General features: G+C 37.1%; 1 protein-coding gene across 11 annotated transcripts in view; it reads left to right on the top strand.

The window, feature by feature from the left end:
- Positions 1 to 18325, top strand: part of EYA1 (EYA transcriptional coactivator and phosphatase 1) — a 324909-nt gene that overhangs the window by 146734 nt on the left and 159850 nt on the right. The window lies entirely within an intron of this gene.

Here is an 18325-nt window from a genome sequence, read left to right on the forward strand (position 1 = left end):
TCCACTTCAACTATACTCACTTAGAAGCATTATTTTTTAAGTGGAGGAAAATTAACTGAGGGGGAATGGCAGTACCACATTTTGAAAAGAGACTGGATTAAATATAAAAAATATTGGGTTTCAGTGTCACTTCTGACACTCCCTCTTTGTCCTTAGCCTCCCTGAGCCTCAGTTTCCTCATCTGTAGAACAGGTAATGTTACCTGATCTTTTTAATCTCAGGACTGTTGTGGCCTTTAATGAGATTACATGGGGAAAAGTACTTTATGAATAAAATAAAGCATATATAAAGTCAAGATCTTGCTGTATAATCAGTAGCTACTGTAACAGGTAAAATTTTTTAAAATTTTTATTGAAGTATAGTTGATTTACAACATTGTGTTACTTTCTGCTGTACAGCAAAGTGAATTAGTTTTATATACATATATATATATATATATATATGGTATATATATATATGGTATATATATATATATATATATATATGGTATATATATATACATATATTCACTCTTTTTTAGATTCTTTCCCATATAGGTTATTATAGAGTATTAAGAAGAGTTCCCTGTGCTATACAGCAGGTCCTTTATAGTTGTCTACTTTTTATATAGTAGTGTGTATATGTCAATCCCAATCTCCCAATTTATTCCTCCCCCTGCCCCAGGTAAAATGCTTTCAATGCTCTTTTCTTAACTCTTTTCTCCCTCTGTACCTATATTTCTCCCAGTTCCTGTCTTCTATGATGGCTAGTATGAGATCGACCCTTATTCTCTTAGGGTTACAGGGTGTTCTGTCATATATATATATATTTTTTTTTATAAATTTATTTATTTATTTATTTATGGCTGCGTTGGGTCTTCGTTGCTGTGCGCAGGCTTCTCATTGCGATGGCTTCTCTTGTTGCAGAGCACGGGCTCTAGGCACGCAGGCTTCAGTAGTTGTGGCTCGCGGGCTCTAGAGCACAGGCTCAGTAGTTGTGGCTCACGGGCTTAGTTGCTCCGCGGCATGTGGGATCTTCCCGGACCAGGGATTGAACCCGTGTCCCCTGCATTGGCAGGCAGATTCTTAACCACTGCGCCACCAGGGAAGCCCCTGTTCTGTCATATTGAGGCCTGGGCTCATCTGTTTTCACCACTGGCCCACTGCCTAGCTGCTCCAGAATATTTATAGTCATTTGGCTTTATGTTTTGGCTTTTTTGGCCGCAAGGCATGTGGGACCTTAGTCCCCTGACCAGGGATCGAACCCGCACTCCCTGCACTGGAAGGTGAAGTCTTAACCACTGGGCCGCCAGGGAAGTCCCTGGATCATATTTTAATATTCTATGTCTATGGGGGTCTACTCACCACAATTTGGTATAAGAGCATTTAGTACTTACTTAAAAATCACTGCATCTGTGCATATGCCATTCTGAGAACTACTCATTATCAGGTCAAAGCGTTGCAAGCTTCATGCCTTCATGCTCAAAACTTGGACTGAAGAATAAGTTGTATTTCTCCCTCTGGAGAGCGTTGCCATTTCCTAAGAGAAGGATTCAATGATGATTTTGCCTTTCGCCTTTGTAAAAAGCACCAGCTAAAGAATAACACTAGTGGGGAAAGATTGATACTGGTGTTTTTACAACTTCTTTCATTCATTTATTATTCAGGAAACACTTATCAAGTAAATATAGGACTGCACTAAGATCTTGAAAAGGTAACATAGAACTTAGTTGCTGCTTTTAGGTAGCTTATATTTCAGGAGAGGAGATAGAGTTATCTATCAGACAGCAGGGTGAACAATTCTCCAATCCAGATATTTGTGGGAACAAAGGAAATTCCAGGGAGGGGCCCCAACCTGGCCTCAGTTGGTCAGAGAAGGCAACCCAGGGTCGGCCCCACCTGAGGCAAGTCCCAAAGGATGAAAAGTACCACTGTGAATGGGCACTGGGACATGGGGAGGGATAAATCAGCCCCACCCTGGATCTTACAATGCTTAGAAAAGAAGAAACCTGTCCAGAGAGGTTAAGCTATTTAAATAAACCTTCCTAAAAATGTTCAATGTGGAACAGATACACCAATTAAAAATATATGCAGACTGATCAGGTAAGCAACATGAAAACAACCAATTACCTTATCAGATAGTGTATCATCAGAGGTCTAAGCTTGTCTCTTAGTGAGGTTGGGAAATTCGATGCCCTCCTAAAGATCTGGAGAAGATTATGAAGTGGAAAACACTTAAAATTGTAGTTGCTATCTCTGAGATACAGTGAATTTTAAAAAGGTATATAAAAATAGTAATAACTGTTCTAGTAATGTTTATTAGGGTGAAGAAGTAATTGTTTTGCTCTTAAAAATTGGAAATATATTATATACACAGAAAATTAGAAATAGTAATATAATTAATACCTGCGTACATCTACCCAGATTGCCAAAATATAATAGTTTTGTATTGTTCAAATGTCTTTTTCTCTTTTTCAAGATATGAAACATTATTTTTTTTAAATTTTTATTGGAGTATAGTTGATTTACAGTGTGTTAGTTTCAGGCGTACAGCAAAGTGAATCAGTTATACATATACATATATCCATTCTTTTTTTTTTTTTAGATTCTTTTCCCATTTAGGCCATTACAGAGTATTGAGTAGAGCTCCCTGTGCTATACAACAGGTTCTTATTAGTTATCTATTTTATATATAGTAGTGTGTATGTCATTCCCAACCTCCCAATTTATCCTTCCCCCCCTTATCCTCTAGTAACCATAAGTTTGTTGTCTACATCTGTGACTCTACTTCTCTTTTGTAAATAAGTTCATTTGTACCCTTTTATTTAGATTCCACATTTAAGTGATATCATATGATATTTGTCTTTCTGTGTCTGACTTAGTATGACAATCTCTAGGTCCATTCATGTTGTTGCAAATGGCATTATTTTGTTCTTTTTTATGGCTGAGTAATATTCCATTGTATATATGTACCACATCTTTATCCATTCATCTGTTGATGGACATTTAGGTTGCTTCCATGTCCTGGCTATTGTAAATAGTGCTGCAGTGAACATTAGGGTACATGTATCTTTTTTGAAACATTAAAGAAGGCATTGAATCCCATGGTTCATCTTCTTCATTTTCTATCTCATTCCTTTCTTCCCAGAGTTGATTACTATTCTGAATTTGTTGTTCATCATTCCCACTCACGTCTCTATAGTTTTACTACAAATCTGTATCTATAGGCACTTATAATTACGTGTTTTAAAACTTAAGTAAAAAGTAGTCTATTATCTATTATCATCCTTAAACTTGCTTTTTTACTTCAAGTGTATATATATACATATGTATTTTTAAAATATTTATTTGAAATAATGTTGTGGTGGTGTTTTGTGTATTTTTCTTTGTGTTCATGTATAAGAGTTTCTCTAGGAAATATGCCTAGAAATGAAATTGCTGGGTGTGAGAGTGTCTTTCCTTTTAACAAAATTGATATACTTTTTCATACTTCTAACAGCAGTGGATAAGAATTCCTGTTGCTTCAACTTCACCGACATTTAGAATTGTCAGAATTTATAATTTTGGTTGAGCTGAGAATGAAATGTTATGTCTTTTTAATTGGCATTTTCTTAAATGAGGTGATAAAAATTGATATAAAAAAGGTAATCTTAGAAAACAATGTAACTACGGATATCATATATTCATTTAACTGACCCATGGAAGAAAAGTTACTTAAGCAAAGGTGCACCTCCCCACAAAACTGTGGCTTTAGAATTTTTTTTTAATTATGATTTTTTATTCACGTTGGTCTGACATGCCACATCCATTTAGTTATGTCATTCTTCCAAAATGTGGACTGGTGCAAATTTTCTGTTCATACTAAAAATTAAAATTATTCTTTCATTATAGAATTTTCTTAAGAGCCTAGAAATTTACATGCTTTCTGTGAGCTTTCAGTTTATTCTATACTATGACCTAATACAGATACTGAAGCACAGAATTGCTGAATTTAGAAAGCGTAGGCCACCAAATCATAGAATTCTGTAACTAAGTTTAACTTGGATATATTGGGTTAGCCAAAAAGTTTGTTTGTGTTTTTCTGTAACATCTTACGGATCACCTGACTTTGTGAGTAATCAGAGAAAACTTTTGTCTATACTTATCTAGTTTGACTGTCCATGCTATGTAGATTCCTTAGTTTATCACCAGCTCTGCTTTATTTTGTGCAGTGATTTAAGAAACAAGCATATATTTCCCTTACTAGTCAATGAGAAAATGCCAGGCCCTTTAAAACATAAACATGGCTTATCTGTTTCCTATTAATGCATACCTTTTAAGGAGATAAATTGCAACTTTAAAAAATTAGAAGGAAATCTTTGTAGTATAAAATAATATTGTGTGCTGAAATACATGTGAAGTGAATATGAAATTAAATTTAATATACTTACTATTTAAGGTGGATACTTTACCTCTAATATACCTTTAACCATTTGGACAACAGTTGGGATACTTGATCTTTTTAATTTAATTTATGTCTGTTAAGGTAGGAAATCTTGAGATATTTTTTATGTTACAGATTTATGTATATTTTAGCAACTAGTAATGCAAAGCAATACGATATTCTACATGGTAATTTGTTACCACTGTATAAGTACTAGTTCAATTCAGTATAATATAATTTTAATTACGAAAATAAAGCTTTTATCTACTTTCATCTGGTTTTGATTTCTTCATTTTTATTATAAGATCCCTTCATAAATATTATGTAATTCATCTGTGGTTCTACTAAAATGTCTAGTTTTACTCAAATGGGAGATCAGACGGTAGCCTTAACATATGTGTTCTGTTTCTTCTCATCTTGTATGTCATTAGTAAAAATAAGGATGGTTATGATGTATAATGAAAATGCAGATTCATAACATGATTAGCTTGATGTAAAACAAATTTTAAAGTGCCCCAGGCTTTAAAGACATTACTCTGGATCTGTGCCCATGTTGTGTATACAAAGTGCTTTTTATATTATAAGAGCCTAGAATCAACCTGTTAGTGAAAATACCAGTAAATCCCAAATGACACACGGAGGGAGACAATTATAAATGGTGTCTGCTCACCAGAGCGTGTGTGATGGGGGCGGGGGGCAGTGTGTGTGTGTGTGTGTGTGTGCACACACATGCGTGTGAGGGAGCATTTGAGGATGAGTACTTTGGAATATCTTAGATTCCTCTAAGAGGATGAGAAGGGGGGAAATCTTCAAAGCAATTTTAGAACCAAAGCACTAATGTGTGTCTGCACGATTGGTACTCACATCTGTAGAACCCTGGCTTTAGAGATAACACCATGAGGATAAATTTAATAAAAGACGTTTACCTTAGCCCTGGTAAAAGTGAATACTAATTTTTCACTGTCTTTCAAAAAACCAAAACCTTACCAAACCACTTGCTCCTAAGTCATTGTTTGTGCGTGCCTTGTCCCTGGCTTCAACCTGGCCCCTGGTTATAGTCTGCTCTTTCCTCTTTCTCCCGGTTTCCCAATGTTCTCATGTACCCAGTTTCCAGATGAGTGAAAAGAAGTTACGGGCAGTTTCATGTCACGTTGGCATGGAAAAGACTTGAGTGTGCCTGTTAGACTAGGCACAAGGTGGGGTTAGGGGTTAATACAGAGACAGGAACTGCAAAAGGCTCTTTCCTTCTGGTTTTTTTTTTTCCTGCTGAAACTTACCTGGAGGTCTACCATGGACCTAATTTGCTTGCTTTTAATTGGTATCTAACTGAAGGTTTCAAGGACATTTCAAATGGTGGGGACAATATGAGTAAAGGTGTCTTGAGGAAAAGCATGTGTGTCCTGGGGGAACTATGGACAGTTTAGGGCTAGAGCAGAAAGGGCAAACAGGTCATCCTGGCGGCCAAAGTGGAAAGGTGGACAGCGTCTAGACTGTGGAGAGCCTCCCAAGCTGTTTTTTGGATTCAGTTTTCATCTCTGAGAATGGAGTCAGCTGTTAAAGGATTTTAAGCACTGCAGTGAAATCATCAGAGTCCCAGTGTCTGAAGTCGCCGCCGCCTGCAGTGTGGATGGAAGAGAACCCTGGATGCAGTGGGACCAGCTGGGAGGCTGCCTGGTTGGGGCAGCGGAAACAGGGCAGAACCCGAGGAGACCGCGTGCAGGATGGAGAGGTGGCGTCAGCTGACTTGGCACTGGATTTGGATGTGGAGAAGGAAGAGTCCAAGAAAACCTTAACATGTCCAGCTTGGCTTACTGGTTGTGTCCCCAAGTGAAAGAGAGAAATAGAGAAGCAGGTTTGGGGCTAAGAATATGAGTTTCCTTCAGTTCAGATTGCATTCCAAGTGTTGATGGGAAAGCTAGCCGGTGACACTACAGGGGGCTAAGATCGTAAGGGAAGTATGGCCGGAGAGATGCCGAGCTGAACTCTGATAGACAGTAGGGACTGGAAATTTCAGGCCCAGGGAACAACACAAAGGCAGGAACCTGTGCGTCAGGTCTGAGAACTAGTTGTGTCTCAGAATGGCTACAGGGAAGCAGGGGTATGTAGCAGGGTGGGACTTCAGGCTGAACAAGGAGGCTTGCGCCGGATTACCCAGGGCCCCTGGGATAAACTGGTGAGTTTGAACTTCACCTTCAAATCTATGAAGGATATTTTAAATCAGAGATATGATGAGATTCGTATTTTATAAAGAGGGTGTGGCAGTGTGGTCACCGTGTTGTGTGTGGATAGATTGGGTTTGGAGCTTAGAAGATGTCGTCTGTTAGGGCTGTGCTGTTACAGTTTATTCAGGACTCAGATGTGAAATCAAAGTTAATTTTATTTTCCACAACTGACGGCATCCTGCTTCCAAGCACACGGTAGCAAAACGAAACCTAACAACAATTACAACAGTAACAACAACAAAAATCCTTAAATGTGTCTATTTCAAGGTAACAGAATCTCTTAGGTGAACCTTTCAGGATGTCATCCCCGATAGTTCTGGATTCTCTGGAACGCGTTTGCTCACCTTTCTCCCTGGGGTGATCTAAGTACCCGGGGGGGACTCATTCATGTACCATCCTGGCCTTGGGGATGGCCTTGGGGTAGTTGTAGCTCTTGCATCTCTGGTACATGTGCTGTGCTGGGTGTTGCCTGGGGCTCACGTGGACATATCCTCTGGTCGCCGTGAACCCTACCTGGTAGCAGGCACAGGTGTGGCTAGTCCTGTGTGGTCCTCTCCAGCACCATGCTGGTCTCTATTCTTCAAGTCCTTGGTCCCCACAGTGGCCTCCAGGCTCAAGTGACCTACTAGTGGCCTCCTCATTTTCACAAAAGGCCTTTACTTAGTTGACCAAGTTTCTTGACACTTTTGTGTCCCCACTGGAGACCCAGGAATTCTTGTCCGCCTTCTCTCTGCCATACTGGGATGGGTTTTTATGCCTGAAGAAGACTTTTGTGTATAGAAAGGAATTCACATCTTCACCCGTGTTTTAATAAATAGTTGTTTAGCCCAAAGCTTAAAAAGTCAACTCATAGAACTTATTTTACTTATAAATCTGGTTATTTTTCACAAAATAAGAAAAATTACTTTCACTTAGCTATTTAACCAATTAAAGCTTCTTTAAACATTAACTCCATTTAATTAATCAAATTCCCTTAGCCATTTCAAATTATAATCACAAGTCTATGATTTCAAGATGCAGTAAAGATTTCCAATATCCTAAAAAGTTGACTAAGAATATACAGAACAACCCAATGAGTATAAAATATATTACCTTACTGATCCTCAAACTTTTAAGTATTAGCAGTAAAAGTCTCTGCTTTCTTCATTCATGTCTTCACATTTTACATTTTTATTGTAAAATATAACCCATATATATACATTTTTTATTTTTTTAAATGTATTTCTGTGTATTCCTGGAGTTATATGATAAACTTACCAGATCCCAAGAGAATACCAGGTAAGGTTACTAGTTGTTGGTTATTGACCATTCAGTGAGACAGAAGCCAGCAGTGGATAAGGGGTAGACTAAGTAGAAAAGAGGGGTAAAGACGTTAATATCAGGCTGGTGGGTATGGGGAAGCATAAACAAATACATAGACACAGGAGTGAGCGTAGGGTATGGGTGACAGAAAACAGGATGGTGTGGACTAAGTGGGCGCGGGGGAGGGGATGTGTTAGATAGTTCAACTAGATAGTCATGAAAAAACTTTCAGTTAACTTTCAACTATTTACATTCTAATTATTCATGCTCTTTGTGTTTATGTCATGTTATAGTATGAGCAAGAAAGCAGAAAGAAGAAACGAATGGAGATGAAAGTCAAATCAGGGGTGTTTATTGTTTGTGCGGAGAGACTGGAGTCATCCTTAATTTCTTTCTTTGCCTCAAACCCACATCCAATCTACAAGTTCTGTTGGCTCTAGTTCCAAAATATGCCCTAAATCTGACTGCGTATCATCTCCCCATAAAACCCTGGTCTAGATTATCACCATTTCTCACCTGGACTACGGCAGTAGACCCCTCATTTGCCTCCCTGCCTCTGTTCTTGGTCTCCTGTTGTCTATCCTACACCTACAGGCAGCAGCCAGAGTGCCCTCTCTTACGTATAAATCAGATCATGCCATTTTTCTGCTCAAAAACAAAACAGAAGCAAGCAAACCAAAAAAAAAAAAAAAGAGAAAAAAAAAACCTCTAGTAACTTCCTATAACACCTAGAGTAAGATCCCAACTCCTTACCTAGCCTACAATGCCCCGTGCTCCACACCAGCCCTGGTCCTGTTCTTTTCTTCATGTTCTCTATCCTCCGGTTCTTTCTTTCTTCCCTCCTACTTGTCAAGCTGTTCACTTTGAACTTGCTGTTTCTTTTGTGTGGACCACCTTCCTCTCCCCTGCCCACCCGCCCCAAGATTTTACAAGTCTATCACCTTTTCATCATTTGTGTCTCAACTCAAGTGAGTCCTCTTCCAAGAGGCTTTCCTTGACTAGCTGACATAGCGCCCACCACTTCCCTCATGTCCTTCTCTACCAAATTTTACCTGAATTCTTTTCTCTGCTTGTCGATAACCATTGCGTGCGCACACACACGCGGGAGCAGGAAAATGTCTATTTTTCTACAGTATATTGATTTTAATCAAAATTATATGTACATCATCTTACATGTCAAAGAATTCTTTAAATAAAACACCACCTACACGTATGCGCTTTACAGCCACAGCATGTAGTATTCTACAATTCCTTTTAATAATTCAACTTCATACTCTCCTCTGATTGTTTAACTCTCCTTTCCATATAATTCAGATGTATCTACTCTTCTATCAATTTTTTCATCTTGATGAAAACTTTCCTGGTGCCTCCTGACCTTCTTCAATCTGGACGGCCATGCCTGGTTCAGAGCTATCCTCCTAGAAATTCTCTTTAACACCAACACCAGGGATAGAGACTTCTCTCTCCTATTTCATTTACTTATTTCATAAAGGAACTTTGCTCCCATATTTCAATGGAATGTATCATCTCTTAGCTTCCTGAGAAAGGATATTTGGAAAATAAATTTTTTGAGACTTGACATATTGGCAAATATCTTTAATTTAAATGTCTTCAATTTTCTTACTTGTTATAAAGTTTGTTAGGATACAAAATTCTAGGTTGAGAATTATTTTTCCTTAAGGAATTTGAAACATTGCTTTATTACCTTCTAGAAATACATGTTCCAATTAAGAAGTTTGAAGTCATGACCCATGCTTTGTATGTGATCTGTTTTTTCTTTCTAGAAGGTTATAGGTGCTACCCTCTCTCCTAGTGTTTTGAAATTTCTCAACAATATCAGTTGGTATGTTTTTTTTTTCCAGTTGTTTTGTTTTGTATTTATTAAGCTCTGAAAACTCATGTCCAAGGAAATATTTTAGAATTATTTATTTAAATTTTACCCTTTATTTTCTCTGCTCTCTTTTTGAAACTGCAGTTATTTGGATGTTGGACCACTAGGTTTTCTTACAGCTCCTCATTTTCTTATATTTTCTGTTCTTCTCTCCAATTTTCTGTCTCTTTCGCTCGATTCTCTGGGAAACTTCCTCAGTTTTATTTTCCAAACCTCATTGAATAACACATTTCTGTTATCCTACTTTTTATTTCTAAAGGCTCTTTTTTGTTGTTGGATGTTCTTTTTTAAAAAATTATAATTATTATTATTTTCCTCTCTTGTTTCATGGTTACAGTATCTTATTTCTTGAGGGATGTCAGTTTAGTGAGAGTTTGTTTTTGTTTTGCTTCCTTTTGCCTGATCTCTGTTTCCTGCAAGTTGCTTTTCTCTATTCATTTGGTTTCTACATTTCTTGGTAGAGGCTTTCCTCAGACATAGATAATCCAAGTTGGTGGTGTAAATTGGGATGCTTTTCAGCTTTCCTCACTGCCAACACTAGATTCAGCTTTCTCAGATCTGCTAAGTCAGTTAGCAGTCAGTAGTGGTCTGCCTGTTTTTTCACTTATAAAATTTGTTACTGTTTTCTTATTACCTTCCCTTTTAGTTCTTTGGGATTTATGCTTTTAAAAAACTCTATTTAGTGTTGCTCTAGTGGGGCTGGTAGAGAAAGCAAAAAATAAATGCTCATGTCCAGTTGGCCACCTTTTAATTTATCTACTCTCTTTTATGCATACATGATAAGTGGGAATTCTGTCTGTCTTGTTTACTGCTTCATCTCCTAGTGCCCACATTTCTGGCACATACTAAATGCATGATATATATTTGCTGAATGACTGACCGGCTGGCTGACTAGCTTGGTTAGTTAGATTTCTGAACAGTGTAAAAGATGCAAAATTTTAAAATGACAGCATTGTTGGATACATCTACAATGAGGTATTTCTGAAAGGCAGAGGATGCAGACTTTATTTAAAGATACTTTTACTCTATTATGTATCCTTAAATTTTTTAAATTAATTTTTCTAGATTTTTTGGTTAAGAATTTAAAAAGGAAATATAAACTGATGTTGGAGTAACAGGGCACTTCAGGAGAAATATGTTGGGTGTAACTAAAATACAGTGTATGGTAGCTTTTTTAAAAAACTGAACCTTAACTTTTTATTCCGTTTTCCTGTCTCACCCAAACACATACGCCAGGTGAATACAGTGATTTCAGGTCTCTTCTAATTTCTTAATTTCCTTAGAGTTTGGTTATTCCCCAATGTTAGGATGGCAAATTTCTAGCACATTTTCCATGACTCAGTTTTGTTCCATAAAGTATTTTAAATATGTTTTGAACATGAGACCAACATTAACTCTCTTATGATGATAAGTCCAACTTTAGAGTTTCCAACGGGGGGCAAATATAACAACATGTAAGGAAAATAAAGGAAAACATAGAAGCAAAGGAAATTCAGGGAAATCATTTTTCTTTCACAAACCCCTGGCATGTTCCCTCAAGTAGCCAAGTATGCATGTATTAAGCCATTTGAATAAAACTTATCGAGTACCTATTATGTGTACCAAGCTGTGCTAAAACTGGAAACTCAACCATGCCCTGTCTGGGCACTCATTCTATAGTTGTTTAATTAAATTGATTTGAAATTCAGTTTTCTATTGCTATTTTACTATCCATAAGAGCTTTCCCATAGCAGTAAACATTTTTATCCCCATGCCATTTTGGAAAGTTGTGGAACCTTCCTGCATCCTTTTTGTTGTTTAGCCTGTTTACAGATTATAATTGACACTGTAAGTGGTATGACCACAAAGGGCACAGAAAAAACCCGTGCTGAAGCCAGAATTAGAACTTGAATCTGTCGTGCATTTGTTTTAGTCTAGTGAGTAGTACCCTCTGAACTGTAGATAGATTTTAATAATTCTACACATTTAAGGAAAAGGGCACCATTTAAACCTTGAACAGTAATAGAAATACAATCAAAGAAGATGGAAACATAGGGGAAGGAAATCAAGATTATCATATGTTGCTTCCTGAGGTCTTCACATGAAATATCTCATTTAAAATATCTTTTTTTGGGGATTTCCCTGGTGGTGCAGTGGCTAAGAATCTGCCTGCCAGTGCAGGGGACACAGGTTCGAGCCCTGGTCCGGGAAGATCCCACATGCCACGAAGCAACTAAGCCCGTGCACCACAACTACTGAGCCTACGCTCTAGAGCCCGCAAGCCACAACTACTGAAGCCTGCGTGCCACAACTACTGAAACCCGCGCGCCTAGAGCCCATGCTCCACAACAAGAGAAGCCACCGCAATGAGAAGCCCGCGCACCGCAACGAAGAGTTGCCCCCGCTCGCCGCACCTAGAGAAAGCCCGCGGGCAGCAACGAAGACCCAATGCAGCCAAAAATAAATAAATAAATAAATAAATAAATAAATAATCTTTTTTCAAATCTAGGTCATTCATTGGTTAGTAATAGGCATGATTTTGGGAAATTGTAAACAGAAAGCTTAGAGATGTCGATTCCGCCTTTTAAATAATCTTCAGTAATTAATCATGAATTAATTTATCTGTGGAGAGTTAGGTCATTTTTTTTTTTTAATTTATCAAATGCAGTGCCTCCCAAAAGAAATGAGTATACTAGTAACAGTACTGTAAATGTAAAACATACAAAAATCTGCATATCTAAAAATGTTGTCTTTTTTCCCCTTTAGAATGGCTAAGTCACAGACACGCATTCTTTAAAAAAGGCCTAGGATCCAGCTGGCTTTCTGATTCTTGTCTTGAATAACTTCTTTCTTGTTTTCCGCTCTGTTTTTGTCCTGGCCCTCCTGCACCTCCTCCCTAGCCCGCTCCAGCCACTTTCTGCTGGTGAGGAAGAGCCGTCCTCGCAGGCAAGGACGGGAAGGAAAGTGAGCAGCTCTCCCAGGAGGCCGGAGCTAATGGGGGTTTTGCGGATCTTTCAGCAGGGGCTGTCGATGCTAAGCGCGCGGTAGAGGTCTCCTTTACTGGCTCTCTGACCTCTCGGTAAACTATTTGTTTTTCCTTATATTGATTAAAAAAACAAGCCACCAGCCTGTAACTCCCTGTCAACCAGGTGTTGCTTTTAAGAACCATGCACATTTAAAATATACGATTTCAGGAAAAAACCCTGATCCTGGACTTGGTTTTACTTTGCAATTCAGGTAAACCAGATCATCGATGATATTACAACAGAATCCCTGAAAGAAGCAGCAGATGCTTCCAGACTTCTGTTTTTTCAGAGAATATGAACTACAAATTTAAAGGATCAGTCTAATATACCCAATATTAGGCCATCTGAAATAAGAATTCTTATTAATTATGAGCATCTAAAGACTAAAAAAACTTGAAGCTTTGTTTACATTTTGGCCATAAAAAGGTACTCTTACTATTCAAACAAACTGAAGCTATTGTTTTCCTTAGCATGTAATGCAGTCTACTTTTTCTTACTTTATAGCATTCTAAAGTAAAATTCAAAAACCCAAGGCAACTTGATCGCCTGCAAGTATGAATCTTTACAGTAGAGAAATCTCTAGATTGTATACCTATTGACATTGCTTAATAAAAACATCTAGAATAATGGTGCTTCTGGTTGTGTTTCCAATAGCAATGTGATTGCAGCACCCTGTGGATTAAGTTACCGATCCTTTGAATTCTGACCTTCTGTCTAAAACAGCTTTAGAGGTTACTCTTTTTTTCCGATTTGGGAGCCTAGAGGGGGGAAAAGTTAATGCTGTTTGAAGGAAGAAAAAATTTCTATAGGTTATTAGATTTTGGTTTTTTTATTTGTCCCCTTCCTGGCAAATCCTTTGTAGCAATAATAGAGCCTCTTGATTCTGAGTACTTAAACTATACCTCCAAATACATAAGGAGAATTGGAGTGCATTTTGAATGTAATTATTTCCTCGATGAATAATCAAGTGCTTATGATGGAATAGCTATTAAGATCCAAGCAATATCACATTGGATAAATAAAATTAAGGACTACCGCAGGGAAGAAATTGATAGAACTGTCCATACAATTGCTTGTTGTAAACTCAGACCCTTAGCTGCTCTTTTTTTTTTTTTTTTTTTTTATTTATTTATCTATTTATGGCTGTGTTTGGTCTTCGTTTCTGTGCAAGGGCTCTCTCCAGTCGTGGCAAGCGGGGGCCACTCTTCATCGCGGTGCGCGGGCCTCTCCTTATCGCGGCCTCTCTTGTTGCGGAGCACAGGCTCCAGACGCGCAGGCTCAGCAGTTGTGGCGCACGGGCCTAGCCGCTCCGCGGCATGTGGGATCCTCCCGGACCGGGGCACGAACCCGTGTCCCCTGCATTGGCAGGCGGACTCCCAACCGCTGCGCCACCAGGGAAGCCCAGCTGCTCTTTTTAATATAAAGAAAAAGTTGGGAATATTTATAATCCTGCTTTAGGAAGATAATTCACATTTTTTGGTAAATAATGAGAAAAAAAATATAGCGCCTGATTTGATCACTCAAGTTTAAGGATTCATCACATTTTTGCCCCTATGGACCATTTAATGTATGTACTTTTATTTTTGAACCAGCAAATTAACTTGCAATATGTGTTCGTAAATAATCAGATATTGTATAGTGATGATGTCTATTCTCTATTAAATATATCATTTCCATATATCTCACACCTTTCCGGATTTATTAACTTCATTAGGTGTCACCTTGCTCCAAAATGATGATACAACCAGGACACAGTGATGTCCGAGTGCTCCATCTACTGTTTAGCGGTAACTTTGATGGTGCTAGAGAAAGAAGGCAGATTCCAGAACCAATAGTTGGAGGCGGGGGGAAGCATATTTTTATAAAACAGGATTCATACAGATAAGCTGTTACATTATGTGTTAAAATGAATGAAGAATGTATATAGAATGCCGGCCCAGAGTAAGCACTCAATAAACGCTAATTCCCTTCCTTCTTCCGTGAGATAGTCACGTTTCCGAAGAATTTAAAAACTGTGAACTCAGCTGTCATGAAACCTGGAAAACACAGAGCAAATTTCCAGATCCTCTTAAAGGTATTGGGAGGTGCTGACAAGATGGGTTTTGCCCATGGCTTAGAAAAAAAAATTGAAGAGACAACCTGGGTTTTCTAGGTTGCTTCATGTCAACAGAAATCCATTTTATAGTTTGAGAAAGCAAAATAGCTTATTGCTCAGATTAAGCATATGATCCCAAGACCAATTATTTACATATTTTTGGCAGAAGGAAGAAAAAGTAACTCTCTTTGCCATTTTGGGAAATCAGTTGATTTTAAAAGAGAAAACCCAATATGTCCTATTTTTTTTTTAGATTAAGTACCTCTATCATCCCATTCCCTCTTCTTAAAAACCTACTGCTGCCTTTGTTATCATTATTAGTTTCAAGAAGTGCTGCTCAAGCTTTCTATTAAGAATAATTTTTTTAAAAAACATCCTATAGGCAGTCATTACTACATATGATAACAAGTCTCCCACTCTACATAAATAAATGGGTATTATTCATATGTAATAACCAATGTGCTTATTAGGGAGCCAGGAAATAGATTATATTTCCATATTGTGTTGGTATAAAGACTCTAATTTTTATTACAATAATTTTCCATGGTACAGTGAATAGCTAGTAATTGCCTCCTTAAATTTGCTGTTAAAAGCTATTCATCTTGGAATTTGAATGGGAAACATTTAGCAAAATACTGGTAGACATTCAGTTTGGCGGATTTAATATCATTCTTAAAATAAATAGAGGATGTTTTACTTGGTTACGTTTCAGCAGAAGGCTACTGGGAGCAGGGCCCTCATTGCAGGTCTCGTGCCATTGGGAAAGAGTAGGTCATGGAAGTGACCACTCCACATGCCAGCAAGGATGGTAATGTCAGCCATCTAGACACTGTTCCAAAGGTTCCATTAAAAGCCAGGAATGTAGAGCCATGGCATGGACCACGAGAAAAAGAGTTATCTGGAAGCAGAGACACTGGAAGTACAGTATTTTGGAATATTTGCTGTTCTACTTTGAGCAGTTTAAATCACAAAATGTTGAATATTTCCAGGTATTACTGATTTTAAGAATGTGGAAGAAATAATAACTAGGATTTCGCTTTTGAAGAAAAAGCACTGATCTTTAAGTGCTAATACTATTTTGCAATTTACTGTACCATTATTCTTGAATAAGAATCTTCAAAAAGAATGGTAGAAACAGAGAGGTAAGAGATAGTAGGCATCACACCAGGTAATTGCATGCATGCTTAATTCTAAAATGATTTAAAGGTAAACAAAAATAGAAGAAAAAAACTTCTGAGTCTATCTTTTATTGGAAACTTCACAACTACTCAAGAACTGTATTATCGTTCCTGGAATGGAAAAAGGGAAAGGGAGACGTGTTTTAGCTTTTGCTTTCTCAGTGTTTGTTATATTTAATTGGATTAATCAACTGTATATTCATGTCGTTTTAGAAAAGTTCCAACTTACCTTTTCGATTGTTCTAATGGATCCCTTATATCTACCCATGTCTTTTCTTTTTTAATTAGGCACATTTATTTTTGTAATCATGCCTTTATTTAAACTTCTCTGTTCATTGAACAGCACTAACAACTTCTGTCAAAATTGCAGACTTCTATATAACCAGGCACATATCTAGACAACAGTTTGCTCTGTATGATAAAACTTGTTTGGAGATACATGAAAGATATCATCCTTTTTGAGGGTATTCAAACATTTTGTTACAGTTGACTATTCTAAGCGTTTTCCTTTTCCAGATAAAATTTATTTTTTAGTGTGGAAAAGGCATATTAGAAATTTTTTCCTCCTATTCATATGTTTATGTGTTGAAATTTTTCCAGGAAATAACAGATAGTAATGTTTTCTACTATCACCTGTTTTTACTAATGGCGGATTTTTAGCAAATTTTCCTAATTTCTGTTGTAATGGGTATGACTTTATTTAGGGAACACCTTGGTCCTTAAAGTATATGGTTAAGTCATGTAATTATAGTTGTGAAAATTTAGAAATAGGAAGTTAACAGTACACTACTGGGTCTTCTTAGTAATGGCTTACATTTTGGCTATTTATCAGAGGATAACTTATTTTGGTGTGAGTTGTATGGTATTTATTAAATATTTGATATTCAGAGGTAGTAACCAGACAAAATTTATGGATACGCATGTGATTGTTTTTAGGCCATCTAATTTTGCTTTAGGAAAAGGAAAGCATTTAAAAGTGATACACACTTTTGGAAAGTTAAAAAAATAAATAAGTGGTATACATGGATATTTCTTGTAGCCAATGACTAAGTTCTTTGTTACATAACTATGCAGCATGACCTATATCATATCAATTAGTGGTCACATTACATTCATCATGCTTTTCATCATTTTCTTCATAATGACATGCATCATTTCTTTAATGGTTCTTGTTTGGTTATATAAATTAAAATAATTGAATTTCAATATAAAAACTAATGTAATGTGATAAATTTGATTACATAAAAGTCAGATATGTTACATGATATTCCTGCTGACTTCATATAGTTTGTGTCTTCTGGATTTGCCAGTATAATCTTTCATGGATCAGAAAAATAATATTTTATCTTTTTATACCTAAAATAATTTTTAAACTATGGGAAACATGGCCACAATAGCTTAAAGTTTCAAATACGGTTGAATTCTCCAAACAGCATCTCAAATTTTATATTTTATGGAGCTTAGAAATAAATATGATAGCAAAAGCAGTTACTGTGCGGGTCTTTGATATCATAGATTGAATTATTTTATCTCACGGTACTAGAGACCTCCATTACATGCTGTATTTTATTTTCTGCATATATACTCTAGTATACTGAATAACTGATACTTCTGGTCTGGGAAAGTGCTGTAGGTGGTAACGTAATTCTATTTTGGCTGCATGAACAGATCCAATAGCAAACAACTGATTTTTGACCTTGCTTCCCAAATATGGTAGGTGGCTAGCCCATGATTCCTTGCCGGTACCATACAAAATGAAATCCTAGGTGACTTTGCAGTTTAAGCGGTCTCTTAGGTTTGACAAAGTGTTCTCTTCTGAGGAATTTAGATTGGCATCCTTGGTGGGGGTTAGGGGGTGGGGAGTCCATATTGAATTTTGGTCATTAGAAGCTTTTTCTTTGTTTGCCTTGGAATGGTGCTTTCATTTACAAATTAGTAAAGTAAAGGTAAGACTGTCTGTTTTATGAGTTGATGATCTGAAATGTATTATAAAATCATTTAACAAGTTACTGTGATTTCTAAAATGTTTTTTCATACCAAGGCAGGAGCCTTAACGAAGAAGATGCTTATTATTACTAATAAAAAGACTAGATCCATAGAGTAGTATTACTGTTAATGACGAAACAGTTTTAAGGAAAATCCAACAGGTATAAAGATTCTATTTTAGAGTACAAAATTGGTTATGATGAGTAAAAATAAACATTTGTATTTGAACTATGGTATAAGGCTGG

Source organism: Balaenoptera borealis (genome assembly GCF_965194805.1).
Source record: "Balaenoptera borealis genome assembly, chromosome: 17".
NCBI lineage: Eukaryota > Metazoa > Chordata > Mammalia > Artiodactyla > Balaenopteridae > Balaenoptera > Balaenoptera borealis.